General features: G+C 40.1%; 2 pseudogenes; both read left to right on the top strand.

The window, feature by feature from the left end:
* Window positions 1–15053: 15053 nt before the first annotated feature.
* On the top strand, window positions 15054–19343 carry LOC128576820 (sentrin-specific protease 6-like; annotated as a pseudogene).
* Window positions 19344–19824: 481 nt separating this feature from the next.
* LOC128576819 (sentrin-specific protease 6-like) lies at window positions 19825–25341 on the top strand (annotated as a pseudogene).
* The last annotated feature ends 1120 nt before the right edge of the window (window positions 25342–26461 follow it).

Raw genomic sequence — 26461 nt, 5'->3', positions numbered from 1 at the left:
GCTTTTCCATTGATTTTGCCTCATGATCGTTTTTCACCATTGCCTCTGGCTGTTCTCAGAGTTGGGGAGGTGTCTGTCCAAGATTAGACTCCAGCAGGATCACTCTATTGTTGCTGGATCTTTGTTGGGAGTGACCCTGTGTAGCTCCTCTGGGGCTGCCCCAGCCAGGGAGTTCTGGTGTGGGAGCAGCTCCGGAGTGTGACACACCGAGATCCAGCAACAGGGCAGGGGGTGGTGCACACGGTTCTGGGAGTGTCTGGTGCCCGGTGACTTTGGCACAGAGAGCCCAAGGCTCCAGCAGTCTCTGGCCAGGAGAAGGGCTCTAAGCAGTGGCAGGGAGGGCTCCGGAGGGCACATGGCTACTGGAGTCCCTGGCCAGACGAGCGGGCCAGCGTGGAGGCAGGGATGGTACAGGAGGGAGGATGCAAGTTGCAAGGCTGCCGGAGTTTTTGGCCAGGGCATGCAGAGGCCTGGCGGGCGCGGGGCATGGATTGTGGTGTCACGCGGCCGCTGGCGAGTCCCTGACCGGGGTGGGCATACGGAGGCCCAGGCGGGCATGAGTCAGAACACATTATTCTTAGTAAAGCATCACAAGAATGGAGAAGCAGGAATCTTATATACTCAATTTTGATATGAGGACAATTAATGACTTAGTACATGGTGGAGAATGGGGGATAGGGAGAAGAGTGAGAGGGAAGGAGGAAGTGGAGTGGGGGGTCATAGCGTGTGACACACCTTCTGGGGGCAGGACACAAATATAAGAGGGTCTTTACCTAACAGATGCAATCAATGTAACCTGGGTCTTTGTACCCTCAATGAATACTCAACAATTAAAAAAAAATGAAAATAAATATAAAAGGAGAAAACAGGCAAAAGCTGTGAATCAACAGTTTTTAAAATTAGAAACACAAATGGCAAATAGGTACAAGAGAAGATCCTCAAATGTATTAGTCCTTAGGGAAATACAAATCAAAACCACAATGATATATAGCTTCACACTGACTGGAATGGCTATACTGAAAAAAAAAAAAAGTGCAGAACAAGTATTGGTAAGGATGTAGAGAAATTTGAACCCTTTGCTGGTGGGAATATAAGATGGTATAGCCACTTTGGATAATAGTCTGGCATTTCATCAAAATATTACTGGTAGATTTATCACATGGCCTAGAAATTCAGCCCTAGAAAAATAAAAGCACATGTACACACAAAAACCTGTTCTCAAATGTTATAGCAGCATTATATATAATATCTACAGGTGGGGTAAATAATGCAGGTTCTTATCCATTAATGAATGAAAGAATGAAATGTATCATAAGCACACAATCATATGTCTTTGGCTATAAAAAGGAAAAAAAAAAGTACTGATGTATGCTACGACATGGATGAACCTTGAAAACATTTTGCTACGTGAAAGAAACTGAACACAGAAGACCACATATATGATTTCAGTCATATGACACGTCCAGAATAGAGATAGAAAGTCAGGGCCAGTAGCTGGAGGGCCAGGGAATTGGAGATGGATCACTCATGTATGTGGGAATTCTTTATGGGGTAATGGAAATGGTCTAAAATTTGTTGTGATGATGGCAGAAAACTCTAATCTACTAAAAACATGGTATTGATTTTACTCTGCAAATAGGTAGCATGTACGTTATGTGAATCATATCTCAACTCTCAAATTCGGATAAAAAATTGAAAACAATGAAAGAGGCCTATGGAGCAGAGCTCTGGAGGTTTGGGGGATTAAGCAGGTAAATGTGATTCTTAAAAGTCCAAATTCTGGAAAGCAGGACTTTTGCTATTATACTGCTGCAGTACATGTTTAATGAAGTTCTATGCATAGGCAGTGTTAAAGGCAATCACAGTAAAAATGATGGAAAGTGATTGGAACCAAATCATTCATCAATTTGCAATTATGAAGAGAAGATGCCATAGAATCAGAGAAGTCTCCGAGAATGTTGACATTTGAGAATGTCTACCGAATGGAATTCTGCAAGTGCCGTGAGACTCACTCAGAAACTTGCTTATTCCAGAGATGTCCTGGGGTTCAAGTACGTGACAGCTAAGCCTGATGCAGTTCAGCCTGTTCTAAACACTCCCAGAGATTTCAGCATGCCTGAAATCATCTCAGGGCTCAAGATCTTACTAGATGATCACAGAGGTTACTCTGTTTCCGTGATGGCCTTCGGACAACTGAGAAAGGCAGCAGAACTGGGATCGATGTTTGAGACTAAAAGTTCCGAACTCTGTCTCCTATGCAAACACCAAGGGACATTTTTCAGTCAGTAATTTTTTTCACAATAAAACCCCAAGATATGATTTTAGTCCTAATCTAAGGGGTTCATCCAGAGACAAATGACGACTAGGAACATTAACTGTTTGACTCCACAGTGAGCACATGTTGGATAGATGAAATCTTCACTCTATCCCGCTTTAGATTTGGTCTTTCATGAAGCTGGCAATAAAATAAGAAACATGGCTTAAAATACACAGATTATCTGTCAGGGAGAGGCTGACTACAGTCACATTCGTGTGAGTTAAAGATAAACCTGTAGCAATGTGATTTCTGTCATGGTAGTGGTGGGGTGGGTGGTCATGGAATTTGTACTATTTATATTTGTTCTCAAAATCCCTGATAGTATAAAGCACTTCTACCTTGCTTTGTGGGATAGATTAATTCCCACTAATTCCCACAAATTCCCACATGGAAGACTCAAGTATGAAAGAGTGTTTAAAGTGATTTCCATGACCCCCCACTGACTTCCATTAGGAAATCATAGGGGTGTTTCCATGGGGAAGGTTCTCCTAAGCAGTCATTGAACATTTTTGAAAGAAAGATGCTAACATGCCTGCGTCACTGTGACCTATTATGCAGTGTAAATAACACCACTGGACTTCTGGTGTGACGTCTGTTAGCTATTATTTATCTTCTCATATAAGAAAGCTATTAGGGCCAAGCCAATTCAGTTCAGGTCTCCTCAAGCATTTGTACTCATATGGATAGGTAAAAAAGTGATCGCTTGGTTCGGCGCCCGTAGCACAATGGTTATGGCGCCAGCCACATACACCAAGGGTGGCAGGTTCGAACCTGGCCCGGGCCAGCTAAACAACAATGACAACTGCAACAAAAAATAGCCGAGTGTTGTGGAGTGCGCCTGTAGTCCAAGCTACTTGGGAGGCTGAGGTAAGAGAATCACTTAAGCCCAAGAGTTTGAGGTTGCTATGAGCTGTGACGCCATGGCATTCTACTGAGAGCGACATAGTGAGACTCTGTCTCGGGGGGAAAAAAAAGTGATCACTTAATAAGGAAGGTCCTAGGTAGTGTTTTCAGGTTGTTAGTGGGAAGGGCTATACCACCATTTTTAATAGAAGGACCCTGTGTTAGACTACCAAAATGACAGTGGTTCTCAAATTTCAGAGAGCATGCTAAAATGCAGATTCATAGGCTGTGCACTCAGAGATTCTGAAACAGTAGGTCTGGAAGTGATAATTCAGAAAAATGCATGTTTAGGTACTATTCAGGTACTTAGGGATTCTGAGGAGGAAGTTCAAGAGACACCACTTTGCGAACCACTGCTGTATCTGAAAGGAGAACGTTTCTAAGCGAGGGCTTGGGGAATATTAACAATGATAGACTCAGTGAGTGGTGAAGCTCCTTCTCCATGGTCTCTTACAATAGCTAACTTTTATAGAGTCTTTTGCAGATTTCCAAGTCCTGTCCAAAGCACCCTGTATGCATTATCATTTTTGGTTACCATCCATTTATTCCTGTTATCCTTAGTTTAGAGACAAGTAAACTGAGGCACACAGAGATTAAATATCTTTCTCTAAGACCTACAGCTGGCGAGGAGCAAACAGTTTGGTTTGGCTTTGAACTTTTGCACATAACCACCATGCTGCTGTACCAGGGTTCTTGTGTATTGTTGAGTACTCTCTGGGCCTGGGAAGTGGTTGAATAGGGGGAAATGTTCTCAGGAGCAGAGAGTATTAAAGCTGTGAGGTAGCTATTCTAGCCACTAGAGTTCACAAATGTGGAAACTGAAGCCCTACTTAGCACCTGAGTATGTGAACTAAAGAGGGGCTAATGAGCATTCACCCTTCATCTAGGAAAGATAATGACACTGCTTCAGTGTGATGAAAAATACATCAGCCTTGATACCCCACCTTGTTTCAAGTTTGAGCTGGGTTTTATGCACTACGTAACACAGGGCAAGTAACTGAGCCTTTCTGAGGCTCGGAATCTTCACCTGTCAAGTGGGAATGATAATAATACCCAGCCTCACTTGGCGATAAGACACATAAGGGACCTGAGTGTCTGGCAAAGAGGAGGAGCTCATCGATGGTAATCAGTTACTATTTCCCTTTTCACTTCTCCATCTGTGGCATGTAAGTTGGATTTTCTTCTTGGAAATGAAGAGGTTGTCTCAGGCCCCAGTGTACTTGTTATGTCTGACATTGTTCTCCTTTCTCTTTTGAAAATAGAGGTGTCACTTTTTTGGATAGGTCGTGTTTTAGATAGGGGTTGCAGATCTTCCTGTATGAATCGTCCTCCAACACAATCCTAACATCAAAGTGTAATTCTCTGGGAAAGTTTACAAAGGAAATTGGCTTTCTCTTTCCTCCTCAACTGATTACAGAGCACTTGTTGCCAGCTGTAGGACTCAAGGCAGCCTGTAGAAAGGTTTGCCTCTTTTACTAGGATGGCCTGTTTCAATGGCACCCTCAGAAGAAGCAAGCTCATTGATGGTAAGTAAGATATTCCTCGTTTGCATCCAAGTAGAAAGATGTCATCTTCCTGGGGTCAGTAACAGTGTCTTTGTTTAGGGAAGAAAATTCCCAGGGGAGCCTCTAGGTGAATCCAAGGACTCCTGATTGTGATCTTCGGGTTCCTCATCCCAAAGTACATAGACAGGTACAGGGATGCAGGCTTGGCAGGGAAGAGTTAACATGTGAATTATATACCCCCTGTTTCTCTTTATTGGTTGCTATGATTTGAATGTTTTGCCCCTCCAAAGCTTGAGTTACAAATTAATTGCCAATGTAATGGATTCAGAAATGGGCCCCTTGGGAGGTGACTAGGTTTTGAGGGCTCTGCCTCCGTGAATGGACTGATGGCATTATAAAAAGAGCTTTAGGGATTGGCCTGTGTCTTGGCTTTCTACCTTATGCCATGTGAGGATGCAGGGTACCCCTGTCCATTGGACGTAGCATACAAGGTACCATCTCGGAGGAGGAGAATGGCCTCACCAGAAAATGAACCCGCTGCCACTTTGACCTTAGGTTTCCCTGCCACCAGAATTGTAAGTCAATACATTTCTGTTCTTTATAAATTATTCCATCTCAGGGATCTCTTACAGTAGAGTTTTTCAACCCTTTTTATTTCATGGCACGCTTGAACTTAACAGTTAAATTTGCATGGCACAGTAAATTATGTTGATTAAGAAAGGCATAAATTCAGGCATAAAATAAAGGCATAAAATTCCTTACTGAGTTTTGAAATTCTTTTGAAAATAATTTAATTGATGATCTTTAAACTTTTTCATGGCACACCTTAATATCTTCTCTTGGCACACCAATGTGCTACGTACAACACACAGGTTGAAAATCATTGTGTTTTAGCATCAAAAGAGGGACCAAGGGTGGCACCTATGGCTCAAGGAGTAGGGTGTCAGCCCCATATACTGGAGTTGGTAGGTTCAAACCCAGCCCTGGCCAAAAAATGTAAAAGAAAAAAAAAAAAAAAAAAGGACCATGATATTAGTTGATCTTTATTACATTGCACTATTACTTAAATTTATTCACATTTACCTCTATTTCTGGAGCATTCCCCTTAGTTAATATTTAATTACTATGGTCTTTCCTTTTATTTCCTTAGTTTTTTGAAATCACATTTTTAAATGTTTATTTTGTCATTAATTAAGGGTCCTTCCTCCCTTCCTCCCTTCCCTCTCCCACCCTCTTTCCCTCCCTCCTCTCTCTTCCTTTAAAATATAGGCTAAAAGCCTATATGCCTCTGTGCCCACCTCTGCTCACTCTGAGAGTAAATTCTTACTTTGTACAGTCAGGCCGAAACCCGGGCTGAACCCTAACTAGGCCATTAAGCCTGAGTGCTTCGGAGGTGAAAGTCCAGTGATCAGAAGCTGGCCATGGGGCTGGGGCATGCAAGCATGCCATGGGTAAGTCCTAGGAATCTCCAGGCTGTGGTTTTGTAAGATAAAGTCTCTGCCTCCAGGTGATTTGGGCCTCCAGAGAGCAGGAGAACAATCAACCTTTTCCCCGCAGCGGTCTTGTGACTTAGCTGCTTACGGGAAATATGGCTAATGGCATGTTTTTCCAGGACTACTAATTTTAAATATAATAGAAAGGGTATCACTTGATCAGTAGATTAGCAGATTCCAGGAAAGGGTTAATTTGTTTTTACAATACACCTATGAAGTGATTGGGTGATTATTGATTAACCGTGTGTACGTGTAGGACTGGCTATTTAAGCTGGTCAGAAATAAAGAAGTTTGCTACATGCCACCAGAGCTTGTAGTCATCTTTGTCTCATACCATTTCAATAAGCAGATCTAACCTCCGTGTCATTGACCACCCGAATGGCCTTCACACAACACTGAAATAGGATCATGCTCTGTTGCCCAGGATAGAGTGCACTGGCACAGTCTTAGCTCACTGGAGCCTCAAACTCCTGGGCTCACATGATCTGTCCTCCACAACCTTCAGATTTTGTGGAATTATAGGCACGAGCCAGTGTGCTTGGACATCTTTTATTCTTTAAATCATCCTTGTCTTTGCAAAATGAACTCTTAGCTACTATTTGTCCAGTTATAAGACTCCACTTATATAAGTATCCCATGGAAATCATCCTATACGTCACCAGCCAATGGAGGGATGTTTAGCTACCTTTTTCTTTGATTACCCGAAGCTTGAAATAAGAAGCCTTTCTCACTCAACTCCAAACCTCCTTGATGTTGACATGCTCTAATGGAACAATCTCATAACTGCATAAGCCATAATTCTTATCTCAAGAAAACAAGATCATAAATTGGATACGTTTTTGTATCCAAGGAGAGACTTTGAATTGAATATCCCATTTTTAATAATTATAAGATAACCATTGTAAAAAACTTGGCAAGTACATAAAACCAGATTTCCTTTAATTGGCAAGCACATGGCTTTGAACTATTTATTCCAAAATGATATCCTGGAAATACTGAATACCGACCCATGATTACTGAAATTATTGGTTATTTTTTTTTAGGGGGGGGGGATCATCCATGTCTTCTCACATCCATCAGTGCTTTGGAGGTTCTTAAATTTCTGCAGAATTTCCTGAGCTTCCACCCTCAACCCCTTGCCACAAGGGCTTGGAGGAAATTGGCAGGGGGCAGTGTTGTCCATCTCTTTACTGATGTTTGTAGAGTGGAGATGAGTGTCTACAAATAGAAATATCCTCTACATTTGTGATGTTCAATATCAGGTATCAACTTAACTGGATTAAGTAATACCTACAAACCTGGCAAAGCATTATTTCAGTGTGTCTGTGAGGGGGTTACCAGAAGACATTAGCATGTGTGTCTGAGTGAACTAGGTGAAGAAGATCCACCCTGAAAGTGAGTGGGCACTGTCTTATCTGCTAGAGGTCTGGAGAGTATAAGACCAGAAAAGGTAAATATGTCCATTTCTCTGATGAAGCTGGCATATGCGGCCATTCTTTCCTTGGACAACAACTTCTGTGTATCCCGTCATTGGACACCAGGACTTATCCCAGCATTCCCTCCTCCATAAAAAAAGAAGAACTCATGTGTTTTTGAACCTAGAGTTACACCATCACATTTCCTGGTTCCGAAGGTTTCACAGTTAGACTGAACCATGTTACCTTTATCCCAGGGTCTCAAGTTTGTCGAATATCTAATGGGACTTCTCAGTCCTCATACTCTCATCAGCCAATCTCCTTACTAAATCGTCTCTCCTATATATTTCTATATAGAAATCCTATTGACTCTGTCTGGAAACTCTTACTAATACAACCTCCAGACTCATAATCACAAAGACAGTTTGGCAGTGACTACAGTGTAGCAAAAAATAGAATATTTCCCTTACTTGTTAACCAGAAACCTCAGTTTTTCGCATATGCCAGATATACACACAGGACTCACAGAGGCAGATAATCCTAAGGAAAATTGCATCCAAATTCTGCAGGCTCCTTGGATACATAATCCAGTACCTAGTTTTTCTTTGTGATGTGACAAAATGGCATTCCATATGCACATAATAGCTAAAGTTTATAAAATATTTTTGGCATGGTTGTTACATATATTAACTTATTTAAACCTCATACCAAAAATTTTAAGAGGAGACTATCATTTTCATCTTTGTTTTAGAGATAAGGAAACTGAGGCAGAGGTATTAACATGCCAAGTGTCATACTGCCAATAAATTAATCCTTGGATTTAGACACCAGCATTTCTGATTGCTGAAACTGTGCTCTTAATGTGCTATGAGCTATGCCATTTTGTTTTCCCAGCACCATTCTCTTTTGTAGCTGTGTCAGAATTTTTAAGACTTGGCAGTGGTAGGAGTGGTGAAGCACATTCACTCTCTGTGAAAGTTGTAAGAACACTCTCTGCACTGTCTAGGAGATAATCCAAAGTAGTTGTTCTTGCTCTCAATATTACAGAATGGTCTGTGTTAATACTGGCGACCTCCAGCCAGGGTCCGTGAACATGATTTTGCGTGTCTATTCTCAGTTTCACATTCTTAATGTCCATATAGTGTATGCACCCAAAGAGGGGCAAGGAGTTGCTCATGTTTCCAACTCTCCCTGTTATTAATGGGAATTGAGGGGCATGTTTCCTTTGAGGACAGCTATGGGGTTTCAAGAAGGAAACACTTGACCAGAGATGGCAAGACGTATACCCTGCTATCAATAGCTACCATTTAGAGGTGTCTGAGAAAATTTCTACTTCTATCTGCAATCCAAGGACCAGTGTTAATTGATGGAACCATTGAACACACATCTATAGAGTGCCTACTTTGTGGAGACACTAGGCATACAGTGGGGAAGAAGAAAGACAAATCCCTGTCCTTGGAGACTTGCTCATTTAATGTGCACCATGTATTTGACTATTAGTCATCTAAGAAATATAATCTTCCTTGAAATATAACCCTCAAAATTGTCTCAGTTTCCTCACTAGTACAACAAAGATGAATTAGGCTCCCCGGTTGAGCTGAATGTGAGCCAGAGCTTACTGTGTAGGAAGCTTGTTGGTCATGCTCTCAGATTTGACACCTGTGGGGGAAAGAAAGGACCGAGATCTGGTGGTGGAGGAAGCTGGAGAGTGATACAGCCTCAACCAAGGCTCCAGGTGACCCTACTGGGAACCCTGGAATTGATATGGGCCTGCTGCATTTTAGCCAAGGAGGTCAGTTATTTGTGCCGTTCCCCCCATAAAGGGGTCATTGAATGCGTGCAGCCTTGGGAATGCAGCCTTGTGCAAGACAACTCTCTCCAGGGAATGGAAACTTCCAAAGGCTGTCTTCAGGCAGCACTTCCAGCAGGTCAGGTAGGAGAATATGTCCTTTAGTCCTCAGGGGTGATGTGGATGGGCATCACAGCATCCACAACAGAAAGACTGGACTGTGACATATGAAGCCCTCTCCAGATATCACATTAAAGGATCCTGTGATGACAGTGGCAGGACCGATGATGTCACTGCCACACCCTGCCAAGCAGATATCTTAAGTGTAGTGACTGCTCCTCTGGCAGTGCTGCCATGCAAAGTCGTTTCCTACATGGCTCTCTGCCACTCCTAATACCCCAAAGACCTTGACTGACAGGCCCAACTAACATTGTATCCTGCTCCAACGCTAACGTCTGCTTGTAACTCACAGGCTCTGGGTGGTGTTTCACCGGGGACCTTCAGAGTAAATGTCAGTGCCTTGACTTCCACCACAGATCTCTGCTGACATAGTCTTGGTGCACCAATACCTTGAATAACCTTGTAGAGAGCAATGTTTTGTGAATATTCTACACACGTGCACCTGACCCCATATTAGGTTAATGACAAGCATCGTGATGTGTGAGAAAGCTGTAGGGAAAAGGACTCAGTGACTCTAGGTTACACATTTCTAAGTTTGTGCTGCCACCTGTTGACCATCCAGCATATGCACAAAATAGGATTTTGATTAATTGAATATTCAGGATGGCTTTATTTATTTATTTATTTTAAAAGACACAGTCTCACTCTCTTCCCCCAGGATAGAGCATCAGCCTAGCTCACAGCAACCTCAAAATCTTGGGTTCAAACGATTCACCTATCTCAACCTCCTGAGTAGCTGGGAGTACAGGTAGCTGCTACAATGCCTGGCTAATTATTCTTTGGGTTTTGTTGTTGTTGTTTGTTTTTTAGTAGAGATGGGGTCCCACTCTTGCTCAGGCAATTTTCAAACTCCTGAAGTGAAGCATTCCTCCATCCTTGTCTCCAAAAGTGCTAGGATTAGAGGTGTGAGCCACCCTACTTACATGGTGTCCCAAAAGGTGTTCTTGAAATTTCCATACATAACGGAAAGATGGGAAATTGTAGCTAAATTAAGTTTTATTTACAAAATATTCATTACAAAACTTCCCTAAAGATTTTTAAAATATTCTCTACGTGTTGGTCACCTCTTTGAATTGTAGGCTTTCCCTCACATCCCTCATCCCCCCAGGCCTTGGAAATGACAATAACATTTTAAAGTTTCGGGATTGGTCATACAAAAACCCATATCCATGAATTATTCCTTCTGTGAAAAACCTTCTATCAATCTTTCAACCCCCAATCCAGATGCCTTCTCTCTAAGAGGCCTTCCCAACCAATGCAGCATTCAGAATGCCTGTCCCTTCACTTGGCTGCCCTGGAACAGTGCACTCAGGTGAATGGTTCTGTGGTATGTCTGACTAGGCAGAGTTCCAGTGAGGCAGCTCCTTGGATTTATGTTTTAGTTTTCTTGCTTGATGCATACTATTTTCCCAAAGAGTACTGTGGGTCTCTTCTAACCATTCATGTCACCCAACTTCCTACACTAAAGTATTTCTGGGTGTCTCACACAAATGCATGCTAGGAGTGAGAAAAGCCCTGTCACAGTAGATGGCATGAGGGACCCTTGTGTTCCTAGCTTTCATACGTACTTTTGTTTCATACTGGGTTTTCTCAGGATTAGCCATCAGAGGCAGGATTTCCCTGTTCCTGGTGACCTTTGATTAATGACCCAATTTGGACACCCTTCTTCTACCTTCATTGTCCCTCACACCTTTTAAAGAATGGGCTGTGGTTGCCCCCAGAGTTCCTGCTGGGAGGCTTGGGTGTACAGTGAGTGGACAGAGAGAGTGCAACCTTCCAGGCAGCAGGTGGAGCGCACAGGTGATGTTCAGAGGGCTTGAAGAGGGTGCAGCAGCTCAGTGTGGACTCCTCCACGCCACAGGTGGGCGGTGTGTTGGGGCCTCCAGGGGAAATCAGACGCTGGGGCGCTGGCCTTTGGGCATGTGTGCTGGTGGGAGGCATTCTGCTGCTGATGCCGATGGGAAGCGTTCCCCGCTCCCGTTTATGTGTTGAGAAGGCTGCAGACAGATTCTTACCCCATGGAGGCTGCAACATCCCCCAGGGACCCTGATTTCTGGGTTGATGGCTCCGCAGAGCTCCACCAGATGGCCTCACACCCGCACCTCTGACTCACCCTGCCACTGCTAGAAATGGAAGAAATAGGCGCCTCTTCCTTCTTCAAGGTCTCTCCACCGCCAACTACTGAGAAAGCTTGCCATCGTCCCCACCCCTGGAAAGCACAAATCCTTACTAGAATGACATTGTTTATCACAGAGCAGGTATTGAAAGCTACAGTGTCAAAAGAGAGGCAATAAATTGATAACCAATGAAGCTATGATGGAATGAAACTAACACAGTAAAGACTTACATAGAAAAAAAAAACTATAAAACTTTATACGGATCTACCGTGTACTATTTTTACGGCTTGAATTACGCTCCCTCCCTGTTTGTATGTTGAAATTCTAACCCTCAGAATGTAACCTTTTTTTAGGTATAAGGTCATTGGAGGTGCAATTAGTTAAGATCAGGCCATTAGAGTGCACCCTAATCCAGTATGACTAGTATCTTTGTAAAAAAGGAGAAAACTGAACATAGAGACAAGACACACTCAATTCTATTCAAGTTAGGGGGTGGGGTAGGGTGGAGGGGAGAGCGGTTAAGAGGGAGGGGGATTGGTGTGTTGCCACCTAATGAGCCCAATGTAAGGGTACATGGCACACCTCCTGGGCAGGTGTGTGACACAACTACAACAAGGACTTTACCTAACAAATGCATACATTGTAACCTAATCGTTTGTAAATTGTAAATTTAATCTTAAATTTTAAGAAAGAAAAGAAAAACATGTTAAGAAATGGAAAAACATACCATGCTCTTGGCTGGGAAGAACCAACATTGTTAAAATGTCTCCACTACTCAAAGCAATCTGCAGATGTACTGAAATCTTTATTAAAATACCAATATTATACTTTGAGGAACTGGAAGAAATACTTCTTCATTTTGTATGGAACCAGAAAAAAAAAAAAACTATATACCCAAGGCAATTCTTACTAATTAAAACAAAGCCAGAGGCATCACTCTACCAGAGTTCAGATTATATTACAAGTCCACAGTGATCAAAACAACATGGCTTTGGCACAAATATAGAGACATAGACATATGGAACAGAATAGAAAAGCAAGAAATGACACCAGCCTTTTACTGCCCTCTGATCTTCAATAAACCAAACTAAAGCATACACTAGGGAAAAAATTCCTACTCAATAAATGGTGCTGGGAAACCTGGATAACCACATTTAGAAAATGGACCTACACCTGTCACCACTTACAAAAATTGACTCATCGAAGGACTAAAAATTAAAATCTAAGCCACGAAACAATAAAAATCCTAGAAAAAAGCGTGGGACAAACACTTGACAATATTGGCCTGGGCCAAGATTTTATAATGATGACTCCATTGGCAGTCTCAACAGAAATAAATAAATAGGGCTTAATTAAGTTAAAGCTTCTGCACAGCTAAGGACACAACAAAGAAAACGGACAACCTTCAGAATGGCAAAAGGTATTTGCATTTTACAAATCTGACAAAGAATTGATAACTAGAATCTAGAGAGAACTCACATTAATCAACAAATAAAAAGTGAACAATCCCATCAATAACTGGGCAATAGACATGCACAGAACCTTCTCTGAAGACACATTAATGACCAACAAACATATGAAAATATGCTCATTGTCCCTAATCATCAGAGAAAAGCAGATTAAAACGCCCTCGAGATATTACCTAACCCTCGTGAGCCCATATCACAAAGTCCCAAAGCTGCAGATGCTGACAATGATGTGGAAAGAAGGGAACACTTTTACGCTGTTGGTGGGATTGCAAACTCACATACCTTCTTTGGAAAGAAGTATAGAGAAACCTCCAAGACCTCAAAATAGACTTTCCATTTGCTCCCACGATCCCATTACTAGGGATCTCCCCAGAAGAAAAAAAAAGTCATTTTATCATAAGGACATTTCCACTAGATTGTTTATCACCAGTCATGTTACAATCGCCAAGAGATGGAATGAACTCAGGTGCCCATCAACCCATGAAGAGATTAGTAAACTGGTATATATATACCTTTGAATACTATTCAGCCATAACAAAAAGAGGGAGGCTTTATATCTTTTATATTAATCCGGAGGGATTTAGAGAACACTCTAGTTAGTAAAGTACCACAAAAATGGAAAATCAAGTATCCAATGTACTCAATACTAATATGAAGTCAGTAGACAAACTAATACATGCCCACATAAGAGAAAAGTTCAATTCAAGTTAGGGAGAGGGGGGAGAGAGGGAAGGAGGCTGGGGAAATAGGGATAGGTGTGCTCCCACCTAATGGACACAATGTAAGGCACAAAATGGCACACCTCCTGGGTGTGGGACACAACTGCAACAGGGACCTTCCGTAACAAATGCAAACATTGTAACTTAATCCTTTGTGCACTCATATTAATCAAAAATTGAAAAAATAAATAAGAACATTCAGTCCAAATCAACAGAATGACCCAGATAAACCACAGACTAGTAAGTAAATGAATGCTCTCTGTTTTATACCACTGGGGGAAAAATCCTAGAGGCCAAGCAATATGAGAACTAAGAGAAAAGTCAAAAACAAAACAAAAAAAGAATCTGTTTTAAAAAAGTTGCCCAACATTGTTCAACACCCATTTCCCCTCCTAAAAGTATTGCAATGGCATTTACCTGATGCATTCCGATATATATAGATATAGACAGATGGATGGATAGATAGGTTGATTGATTCAGGGTGGCCATAAAGTTCATGTGCAATGTGCAAATTTAAAATAAACAAATTGCGTGTGTGTGTGTGTACATTTTTTAGTTTATATTTAGGGAGCGGCATCAGTGGCAGCTGGAGCTGCTGCAGTCACCTATTCCAGGTGCCAGAGGAGACCCATTCCTGTCTACATAAACAGTCTCAAAAGTGGTAGCAGCTGAAGAAAGAGCAAGGATCCCAGGGGGGGTGCTGGATGGTCAGGGAGACCTTGCTGGTCCTGCACAGTGGTGCAGTCTTTTCCCATCTGGGACTAACACATGTGTGTTTCTGTGCTCACTTCATCTTTCTCTCCTAGGGCCAACGGCTCTCAGGCTGCCTGGATGGGCGGTGGATGGGGACGGCAGTGGATGGGGAGCAACCAGGTCTGGGAATCGGGAATCACCTTCACCTGTCTTGGCTGATACTCTTGCCCTGGAAAGGCTTGAGGTGAAGCCCAGGCCCCAGGCCTCACTGGCTCCCAGACCCAGGTGTGATTGGCCTGCTTTTGTGTAGACTGATCTGGACATAGGAATACACCCTGCCTGAGGTGTGACTCCAATGCCTGCAACACTGAGGCGGCTACCTTCCTGGGATATGGCCTTTCATCTCTGCTGCAAGGAAGACAGCGGTATGGACTAGGGGTAGGAAGAGTTAGCATGGGAGGAGGAAGATGGCAGTCAGCACAGCAGAGGCAGTGCTGGGGAATTACTTTTCTGGAATCTTTGGATAGATCAGAATCTAAAAGACATAGAGGTTTTATTTTATTTTATTATTTATTTATTTATTTTGAGGCGGTCTCACTTTGTTGCCCTTGGTAGAGTGCCATAGCATCAGAGCTCACAGCAACCTCAAACTCTTTGGCTCAAGTGATTCTCTTGCCTCAGCCTCCCAAGTAGCTGGGACTACAGGCACCTTCTACAACGTCTGGCTATTTTTAGAGACGGGGTCTCACTGTGGCTCAGGCTGGTCTTGAACCTGTGAGCTCAGATAATCCACCTGTCTCAGCCTCCCAGAGTGCTAGTTTGAAGCCATTTTGTACTGATTGAGTCCATCTTGTATATGATTTAAAAGGCCCTTTGTGCCCACTACCCCCCCCACTCTAATCTTGCAAGTCTCTAACCACTTGGCTTTTAGAAAACCCCTCCCTCCCTTAAAAGTGCAAGTTAAAAACCCTGCTCCTCTTCTTCTCTGGGCCAAGAATGCTTTGGGTATGAATCCCCTCTCGGTCCTGGCTAAATTAAGGATCCTAAAACTCAGTTGGACTCAGTGTGCTGGCATAATTCTCTATAATTCCACTTTCATCTGGGTACAACTCTAGGATTACAGTCATGAGTCACCATGCCCGGCAGAGATGGAGGTTTTAAAAATAATTGGACCTTTGATCATGAGGAACGTGTAGGAGATGAAGATGAAAATGGGGTGAATCAGATTCTCACATCACAAAAGGAAAAAGTATACATCATGGATCTGAAATTGTTGCTACTACTTTTGGTGATTTCATCTTGAAGACATACATAAGAAGAAACACGATGCAAAGTTTTAAAACTTTGAAAGGCCACCCAAATGGCCTTAAGGTATTGAGCAACAACAAGAAATTGAGTGCAAATACACAAAATGCATCATTGTGTTCTGGAACTGTAGTTCATGGTAGACGTTTTCAGCATGCTCATGCACAGTTAGAGACCAAGCCCAGAGGAAAGAATGTCCACTTCATGTCCAAAAAGTTGAAATTAACCCTGTGAGGTTAAGTTGGCCTTAAGTGTTGAATGAACATACAATGAAGAGAACAGAGAGTCTGAATCAGACGTGGAGCCTGAAATTACTAGGAAAGTACGATAGGAACGGCACTGTGCTACGTATCAGCCTACTCTTCCTCCGTCTCCTGCTTCAAAAAACAATTTAACTTGTTTAGAATTTCTGAACAGCATGAATGTTTCCCAAAACATGGAAGAAAAAGGAAAATCAGAGCAAATGCCATAGTTGTAGTATTCTTTTTCCTAAGGAATTGCACGTGACCTACAACTTTGAATGATTCTACTGGACCATCATTAAGACTGTCAGCTCATCAGAATTCTGGAGGACAGAAGTCACACAACACAGAAATAACAACTAAGACGTTTTATGGCAACAGTGTGGAGACGGTTGATAGTATTGTAAATTGTGATGATAGCAGACACAATTATTTATAGACCGATGGAAAGGTCATTTTACCAGGAGCAAAAATACCCAAAATCAGAAACTTAAAAGAAATCAAGCCTATCAGACCAAAATGAACCAGTCATTTTGTCCAGTGATGATGATGTTGAAGCTGACAGACCTAACAGAAGAGAGAGTATATCTCCTCAACCTTAGATACGGCTTGTTCTTCCCCAGCACCATCTACTGGAAAACTAGGAGCAACACTAAATGAAAATACCTGCAAAGTAGAGCATGAACTAAGGAGCACTCCAGCTGACTGAGAGTTAAATACAGTTACGTTGCCAAGAAAAGCAAAAATGAAAGACCAGTCTGGCAATTATATTATCAATACATCTCTAAAATGTCACAAAGTGTTTTCTCAAGAAACTTTACTTGATCTTTTATCTTTAAGCTGCTGAAGTTACTATGGCAGTGTCATTTTAAACTGTCGAAATGTATGAGTAAGAACACTTTTCTGGCTATTAATAGAGCCTGTAATTTTTTGTTTATTATGAAGCTAGACAAACCAGAATGTGATCCTGTACAGATTACTTTACATACCACTGATCTAACTAAATACGAATGGTGTAATGTCCAAAAATTACCAGTAGTGTTTTTTTAGGCAATAACAGCAGTTCATCAAAAGCTGAGCATACAGCTGCAAATGAATAAGGAGGATAAAGTTTGGAATGATTGTAAAGGAATAAAGAATTTAACAAATGAGGAAAACCTCACAGAATGTGGAAAGGATGAATATTTGGAAGAACAATATGTAATTTTAATTTTTCATAATGGTCTTGATCCTCAAGCAATGTAGTACTTGAAAGTATTATTACTGTAATTAGGTTAAAGAATAACATTTCTAATTTACTTATAAAAATGTTCCTGAAGAAGCCAATAGCAGACTTGTCTATACAAAAACCTATGAAAAGCGCATCAAAGGAGGTTGTGTGCTAAAAGGAAACTAAATTAAAACTGCATTCTTTGAATGTAAAATACAACTTAGAAAAAGAGGAATTCCAATTTTTTGATGATGAAGAAGAAATTGGAGAAAGCCACATCATGTTCATTGACCAGGTAGAAAATGTGGTATTGTATCTATCACCTCCAGCTAAGGAAAACAGCTCCATTACAAATGAGGACCTGCCCGGCCTAAATTAAGGAGACTTTTTAAATGATGGCATTATAGATTATTATTTGAAACACTTGAGGCTTGAAGAATTGAAGAAATAAGAAGCTGACTGAACTCATATATTTAGCTGTAAACATCTTAATCAGAGAGAGAGGAAAAATCATAAAACAGTTAATCTGTCCATACAGCAAAACTGACATGGGGGATTAAAAACATGGTGCCAGCATGTAGATATATATTTTTAATTTTTTTCTGCATGTAGATATTTTTTAGACAGATTTATTTTTTTGCACTGCATAATGAAGCTGCATACTGTTTTTTGGCTGTTGTTTGTTTCTGTGGCTTGGGAAAATCAAAGTGTATACCTAATCCTCATTACCATGAAAATTCAGCCATACAAAATGTTCAACTGTAGAGGACACTTGTATTTCTTCTCCATCAGCCAGTGAAGTGAATGGCTGTTCACAAAATTCTTCTGTGAAGCCTGTAATAAAGAGCATGCCAAACAAAAAGCAGCGCATAGCTGTAATTGAGTCTAATGCTGGACAGGAAGAAAGTGACCCTTATTTTTAGAGAAACATGCGCGGCGCCTGTGGCTCAGTGAGTAGGGCGCCGGCCCCATATGCCGAGGGTAGTGGGTTCAAACCCAGCCCCGGCCAAACTGCAACAACAAAAAAATAGCCGGGCGTTGTGGCGTGCGCCTGTAGTCCCAGCTGTTCGGGAGGCTGAGGTAAGAGAATCACATAAGCCCAAGAGCTGGAGGTTGCTGTGAGCCATGTGACGCCACGGTACTCTACCGAGGGCAGTAAAGTGAGACTCTGTCTCTACAAAAAAAAAAAAAAAAGAGAGAAACATAAGTGGGCTGGAGTGGAGTATAAACAAAACAAAACAAACCCCCCAAACCCCAAATCATCCCACGAGTGAAAATGAAGAATCAGATATAAGAGGATCTGCATACCAAAAAGTTGCTGATGCTAATAAAAGTGAGAATGGCCTACAGAATGAATGTTTAAGTCCTTTGCCCCATACAGATGGCTTAAGCAAAAGCAGACTAAACTAGGATAATGAAGATGGCAAAATGCTTGAAGATGAACACAACAATTTCTTGGAAGATCAAGACAACCAGGATGATAGCAGTGATGATTGATTGCTTGCCAAAGACAAGTGCAATTCAGAAATTAGGCAGTGGCATTTAAATCCTCCTATCTGTAAACAACACTGTATCTTATTTACGGACTCAATCAGAGGCCCTTCTCGTCAAATGTTCCCAGAATATTAAGAGAGTATTTAGAAAATTAAACAGGAAGCAAAAGACATTTTTCCAAAGATGTTATGAAGGGCTCTCATCCGAAAGTACCCCAACAAGGCAACTTCAGTGACTGTGGTGTATATGTATTGCAGTTTGTAGTGAGCTTTTATGAGAATCCAATTCTCAATTTTGAACTATCCATAAATTTGGAAAAATGGTTTCCTCCTCTAAGAATGAGAACAAAAAGAGAAAAAAAAATGCCAAATGTAATTCTGAAGCTGCAGAAAGATCAGAGTAAAGAGGAATAAAAAGCATGAACACATTTACTCAACAGACGCATCTTTAGGTGAAGGAACAGAACAATATGTCAACAGTATCTCAGATTGACCATTTCTGTTGCTTATCAGTTCTGCCTTCAGAAATACATGACTTTTATCTGTGGATATCGACAGTAAAGAACTGAAATGCTCACTACTCAGTTACTTGGAAATTTTAATGTTGTATAAATGTCATATAATTCATTTCCAAAGAAGTAGGTATTATGTAAATCTGTAAACATGTTAATGAGACTGGTTAATGAGACTAGTTTATCCAGGACTTATAATTTTATTCACTTGTTAGGAAACTTTTGTTACATAGTTTCTGTTAATAGTACTTAAAAGTACAACTTCTAAAGACAATGTAAATAAAAAGAAAATTTTAAAAATTATATTTCTTTTATCCATTTCTAATCAAATTTTGTAACTGGTGAAAGGTTCAGGTCTAGTTTCAGTCTTTTACGTGTAGTTATCCATTTCCTCCAGCACCATTTATTGAACAAGAACTCTTTTCCTCAGTTTATGCTTTTGTCTGGTTTATTGAAGATCAGATGACTGTAAGAGACTAGTTTCATCTCTTCATTATCTATTTAGTTCCAAATGTCTATGTCTTCCTTTTTGTGCCAATAACAAGCTGTTTTGATCACTATGTTCTTGTAATATAGCCTGAAGTCTGGTAGGATGATGCCTCTGGCTTTGTTTTTATTACTAAGCCTTGGCTATGCGAGGTTTTTTCTCTAGTTCCATACAAAATGAAGAACTATTTTTTCCAAATCCTCAAAGTATGATGTTGGTAGCAGAAAGTGTGGGAAAAACTCTTGAAGATGTCAGCCTAGGAAAAGATTTTATGAAGAAGACTTCCATGCAATTGCAACAACAATAAAAAGTAAAAAATGGGACAAATTGAACTGAAATATTTCAGCACAATTTAGCACACAACAATCAAATCAAATGGACAGCCTTCAGAAATAGCCGGGCATTGTGGCGGGCGCCTGTAGTCCCAGCTGCTCAGGAGGCTGAGGCAAGAGAATCGCGGAAGCCCAAGAGTTAGAGTTTGCTGTGAGCCGTGTGACGCCGTGGCACTCTACCAGAGGGCGGTACAGTGAGACTCTGTCTCTAAAAAAAAAAAAAAAAAAAAAAGAATCTGACAAAGGGCTTGGCGCCTGTAACTCAAAAAGTTAAGGCACCAGCCACATACACCAGAACTGGTGGGTTCGAATCCAGCCCAGGCCTGCCCAACAATGACAACCACAACCAAAAAATAGGTGGGCATTGTGGCGGGTGCCTGTAGTCTCAGCTACTTGGGAGGCTGAGGCAAGAGAATTGCTTAAATCCAGGAGTTGGAGGTTGCTGTGAGTTGTGATGCCACAGCACTCTACCCAGGCCGACGGCACTTGGCAAGAGACATGAACAGAACCTTCTCTATGGAAGACAGATAAATGGCTAACAAACATATGAAAAACTGCTTATTGTCCCTAATCATCAGATAAATGCAAATCAAAAACACCCTGAGACATCACTTAACCCCACTAAAATTAGTCCATATCACAAAATCCCAAAAGTTGTAGATGCTGGAGAGCAGAAAACACTTTCTTAGTGTTTGTGGGACTACAAACTAATACAGCCTCTTTGGAAAGAAGTGTGGAGAATCCTTAAAGAACTCAAATTATACCTCCCATTTGACCCCACAATCCCACTACTAGGCATCTACTCAAAAGAACAAAATCATTTTATCACAAGGACATTTTCACTAGATTGTTTATTGCAGCTCAATTTGCAATCGCCAAGAAGTGGAAGCAATCTTAATGCCCATCAATTCAAGAATGGATTAACAGGGAGGTGCCTGTGGCTCTAAGGAGTAAGGAGCCGGTGCCATATGCCAGAGGTGGAGGGTTCAAACCCAGCCCTGGCCAGAAACTGAAAAAAAAAAAAAAAAAAAGAATGGATTAACAAACTGTGGTATATGCATACCACGGAATACTATTCAGCCATAAAAAGATGGAGACGTTACATCTTTTTTCTTAACCTAGATGGCGTTGTAACACATTCTTCTCTGTAAAGTAGCACAAAATGGAAAAGCAAATATCCAATGTACTCAATAATAATATGAAACTAGTAGACAATCTAATCCATACCCAAGCTAGACAAACCAGAACATGATCCCATAAAATTGCTTTACATACCTCTGTTCTGAATAAGTTTGAATGGTGTAATGTCCAAAAATTACCAGTAGCATTTCTTCAGGTCATACCTAGTAGTTTATCAAAAGGTGAACATGCAGCTACAAATGAAGAAGGAGGATAAAGTTTGGAATGATTGTAAAGGAATAAAGAAGTTAACAAATGAGGCAAACCCCACAGAAAGTGGAATGCTGAATATTTGAAAGAACAATAGATAATATTTTTTAAATTTCAGATTGATATGAGGATATAAATGTTCAGGTTACATGGTTTTCATTTATGAGGTGAAATTCAAGATATAATTGAACCCTTCACAAGGGGCATGCTGAACATCCTCACATTGTGCACATTAGGTAAGATCTAGTCATTTACCCTCCCACCTTGCTCCTCCCCTTACCTCCTCTCCCCTCTCTCTCCTTGCCCCTATACCTCACTAGACTATACTTAACGTTTTCTTTCTTGTGTGTGTGTAGTTGTTTATATATTGGTTCCATGTTAGTATTGAGTACATTAAATGCTTATTTTTCCATTCTCATGATACTTTACTAAGAAGAATGTGTGTCAACTGCATCCGTGTAAACACAATAAAAGGGATAAAGTTTCCATCTTTTCTTATGGCTAAATAGTACTCTGTAGTATACATATGCCACAGTTTGTTAATCCATTAACAGGTTGATGGTCACTTGGGCTGCTTCCACATCTTGGCAATTGTGAACTGAACTGCAGAAGACATTCCAGTTCAAATGTCCTTGTGGTGAAAGGAATTTTTTCTTCTGGGCAGATACTTCGTAATGGGATTGTAGGATCAAATGGAAGATACACTTTTAGTTCTTTAAATATTCTCCATACTGATTTCCATAGAGGTTGTATTAGTTTACAATCTCACCAGCAGTGCAAAGGTGTTCCTTTTTCTCCACATCCGCATCAGCACCTGCAGTTTTAGAAATTTGTGATGTGGTCTATTCTTACTGGGGTTAGGTGATATCTCAGAGTGGTTTTAATTTGCATTTCTCTGATGATTAGGGATGATAAGCATATTTTCGTGTGTTTGTTAGCCTTTAATCTGTCATCTTCAGACTAGTTTCTGTTCAAGTCTCTTGCCCACTTTTAAATGGGGTTGCTTGCTCTTGTTGAGTAATTTGAGCACTCTATAGATTCTAGTTATCAACCATTTCTCAAGGCTGTCTTTTTGGTTTAGTTGTGGTACTGTTAGCTTTGCAGAAGATTTTTATCCTGGTCATGTTCCAATTATTTATGCTTGGTGTTTCTGAAATTGCCAAGAGAATTTTCTTCATAAAATCTTCTCCCAGGCTAGTTTTGTCGAATGTTTTCCCCACATTCTGTTCTAGAATTTTTCTTTTTTCACTTCTTAAATTTAAATATTTTATGTGGTGAGAGTTCTGGGTTCAATTTCAGTCTAGTGCATGTGGCTAACCTGTTCTGCCAGCACTATTTATTAAATAGGGACTTTCCCCCCCAGTGTTTGATTTTGTTTGGTTTTTAAAAGACAAGATGGCAATATGTGGCTGGGTTCATCTCTGGGTTCTCTATTCTATTCCGTAGATCTATATCTCTATTTTTGTGCCAGTACCATGCTATTTTGATCATCACAGACTTGTAGTATAACCTGAAGTCTGGTAACCTGATGCCTCCAGATTTGTTTTTATTTCTTAAAATAGTATAGGTATTTGTGTTATTTTTTCCTGGTTCCATACAAAATTAAATACTATTTTTTCAAGTTCTGCAAAGTATGATGTTAGTGCTTTGATGGGACAGTTCATTAAATCTGTAGATCATTTTGGGTAAATCAATAAACCTTTGGCAAAACTAACCAGAAACATAAAAGTTGGATCATATATATGCCAATAACAGTCAAACTGAGAATCAAATTAAAGATGCGATACCCTTTACAGTAGCTGTAAAGAAAATGAAATACCTGGGAATATATCTAACAAAAGATGTGAAGGATCTCTATAAAGAGAACTAGGAAACAGTGAGAAAAGAAAGAGCAGAAGATGTTAACAGGTAGAAGAACATTCCATGCTCATGGCTGGGAAGAATTAACAATATATAATTTTAATGTTTCAAAATAGCCTTGAACCTCTTTTAAATATAGTATTTGATAATATAATTAATGACATTGGTATAAAAAAATGATGTTTCCAATTATTTTGTGTGTAAATTCACTTTGAGAAAGCCAGTAGCAGACTTTTTACTTGTACAAGATTCTATAAAGTACGAAGTATCAAAGGAAATTGTGTGCAAAAAGAAAACAAAATTAAACCTTCAGTTCTGAATCTAAAATACAACTTAGTAACAAACAGGAATTTCAGTTTTTTGATAATGAAGAATAAGGGCGGTGCCTGTGGCTCAAGGAGTAGGGCGCCGGTCCCATATGCCGGAGGTGGCGGGTTCAAACCTAGCCCCGGCCAAAAAAAAGAAAAAAAGTATGCCGATAATGAAGAATAAATTAAAGAAAGTCACACCATCTTCACTGGCCTGGTAGAAAAGTTGATAGTATAAATATCCACTACCTCCAGCTAAGGGAAATATCTCATTTCTAACGAGTTACCTTCACTGTCTAAATTAATGAGAATTTTTAAAGGATGTTATTATAGATTATTATTTGAAAATATTTAATGCTTGAAAAACTGAAGAAAGAAGCTGCTGACCACATTCATATATGAGTTTCTTTTTTCAGTTAACCTCTTACTCAGAGAGAAAGGAGGAATCAGGAAACAAATAATCTGTCCATACAGCAAAATTGACCCGGGAGAGTAAAAACATGAATCCAGCATGTAGGATACTTTTAAGACAAATTTTATTTTTGAACCCATTAATGAAGCTGTACACTGATTTTTGGCTATTGTTTGTTTCCCTGCTTTGGAAAAAACCAAAGGGGAACCTAATCCCCCTTACCAACTTACCATGAAAATTCAGTCATATAAAAATGTTCAACTGTAGAGGACACTTGAATTTCTTCTCCATCAGCCAGTGAAGTGAACAGTTGTTCACAAAACTCTTCTGTCAAGCCTGTAATGAAGAACATGCTAAACAAAAAGCACTGCATAGTTGTAATTGAGTCTAATGCTGGACAGGAAGAAAGTGACCCTTGTTTTTAGAGAAATATAAGTGGGGTGGAGTGGAGTGTAAAAAAAATCATCCCACAAGTGAAAATTAAGAATCAAATATTGGAGAATCTGCATGCCAGGAAGTTTCAGATAGGACTAAAAGTAAGAATGTCCTACAGAATGAATGTTTAAGTCCTTTGCCCCATACAGATGGCTTAAGCAAAAGCAGACTAAATTATGGTTATAAATCACCTGAAGATGATAAAATGCTTGAAATTGCACTTATTAGCTTCTCAAAAGATCAGGACAACCAGGATGATGGATTCCTTGCCGAAGACAATTGCAATTCAGAAAAGTGGACAGTGACATTTAAAGCCTGATATCTAGAAAACAACCCTGCATCCAAATTATGAATTCACACAGAGGCCCTATTCAGTCAAATGTTGCCAAAATATTAAGGAGTACTTAGAAGTGGAGTGAGAAGTTAAAAAAGGAAGCAAAGAAAGTTTTTCAAAGATGTTATGCAGGGCAGCCATCCAAAAGTACTCCGGCAAAGCAACTTCAGTGACTATGGTATGTGTATTGCAATATGTAGAGAGGATTTGTGAAAATCCAATTCTCAGTTTTGAACCATGGATTTTGAAAAATGTTTTCCTCCTCTAAGAATGAGAACAAAAAGAGAAGAAATCCCAAACATAATTTTGAAGCTGCAGAAAGATCAGAGCAAAGAGGAGAAAAAAAGCATGAAGACATTTGCTCAACAGACACAGCTTTAAATGATGGACCAGAACAATATGTCAACAGTATCTTAGAGTGACCATTTCTGTTGCTTATAAGTTCTGCCTTCAGAAACCAAATGAGTTTCAACTGTGGTTATAGACAGTAAAGAATGGAAGTGCTCCACTACTCAGAATGATATGGAAATTTTAATGCTTGTATAAATTTCACATAATTAATTTCCAAAGGAGTAGGTACTAAGCAAAAGTCTATAAATATGGTAAAGAGGCAAGTTTCTCCAGCATTTACACTTTTTTTTACTTGTTAGTAATCCTTTGTTATGTATTTTCTATTAATAGTACTTATTGCAACTTCTGAATGTAAAATAAATAAAAAGAAAAGTTAAAAACATATTTTGACAACTTTAGAAGTACTAGTGGTGATGTCTGTGTTTAGTGTACCCACCACCCCACCCCCATGAATAGTGTACATTGCACCCAATAGGTAATCTTTTTCCTTCACTCCCCTCACCCTTCTGAGTCTCTAATGTCCATTGTACCATGCAGGGTGCTCCTACATACCCATAGTTTAACTCCAACTTAAAAGTGAGAACATGTGGTATTTGGTTTTCCATTCGTGCATTACTTCACCTGGGATAATGGCCTCCAGTTCCATTCAAGTTGATGAGAAAGACATCATTTCATCCAGAAAGGAGTACATTTAGATTTTAAGGAGTGGAATATGTTCAAGAAAGGAAATGTCAATGGTATATAAATTACGTAAAGTTATGTTCTGTACACTAGGTTGTGCTTACACAAATGTGTGCTTTATAGTTACTGTTTTTTTGCAAATCATATATATGTATACATATATACACATGCATATCATCCAGGAGCCATACTTTAGTGTAATGATTTATGTACAATTTATTCTTCTGTTCTAGTTCATAATCAAATCACTTGTGAGTAGTGACAGATTTGTTTCTCATTTATTATCCTTATGCTTTCATTATTTACACTTTCCTTATTGTCTTTTTGAGTGAATTGAGGACTTCAATAGAATTATGAAGGGGAACTATTTCTCAATCTCAAAAGGAGAGATTCCAATATTTCACCATTTAGTAGGATGCTTATTATATTTTCAAAGATATCCTTCATTGGGTTAAGAAAGTTCCTTTCTATTCTTAGGTATCTGGAAAGTTTATCATAAGTTTTATTATG

Source organism: Nycticebus coucang, chromosome X (genome assembly GCF_027406575.1).
Source record: "Nycticebus coucang isolate mNycCou1 chromosome X, mNycCou1.pri, whole genome shotgun sequence".
Classification (NCBI taxonomy): domain Eukaryota; kingdom Metazoa; phylum Chordata; class Mammalia; order Primates; family Lorisidae; genus Nycticebus; species Nycticebus coucang.
The sequence above is the reverse complement of the archived record's forward strand: the minus strand, read 5'-3'. Positions and strand labels throughout refer to the sequence as shown.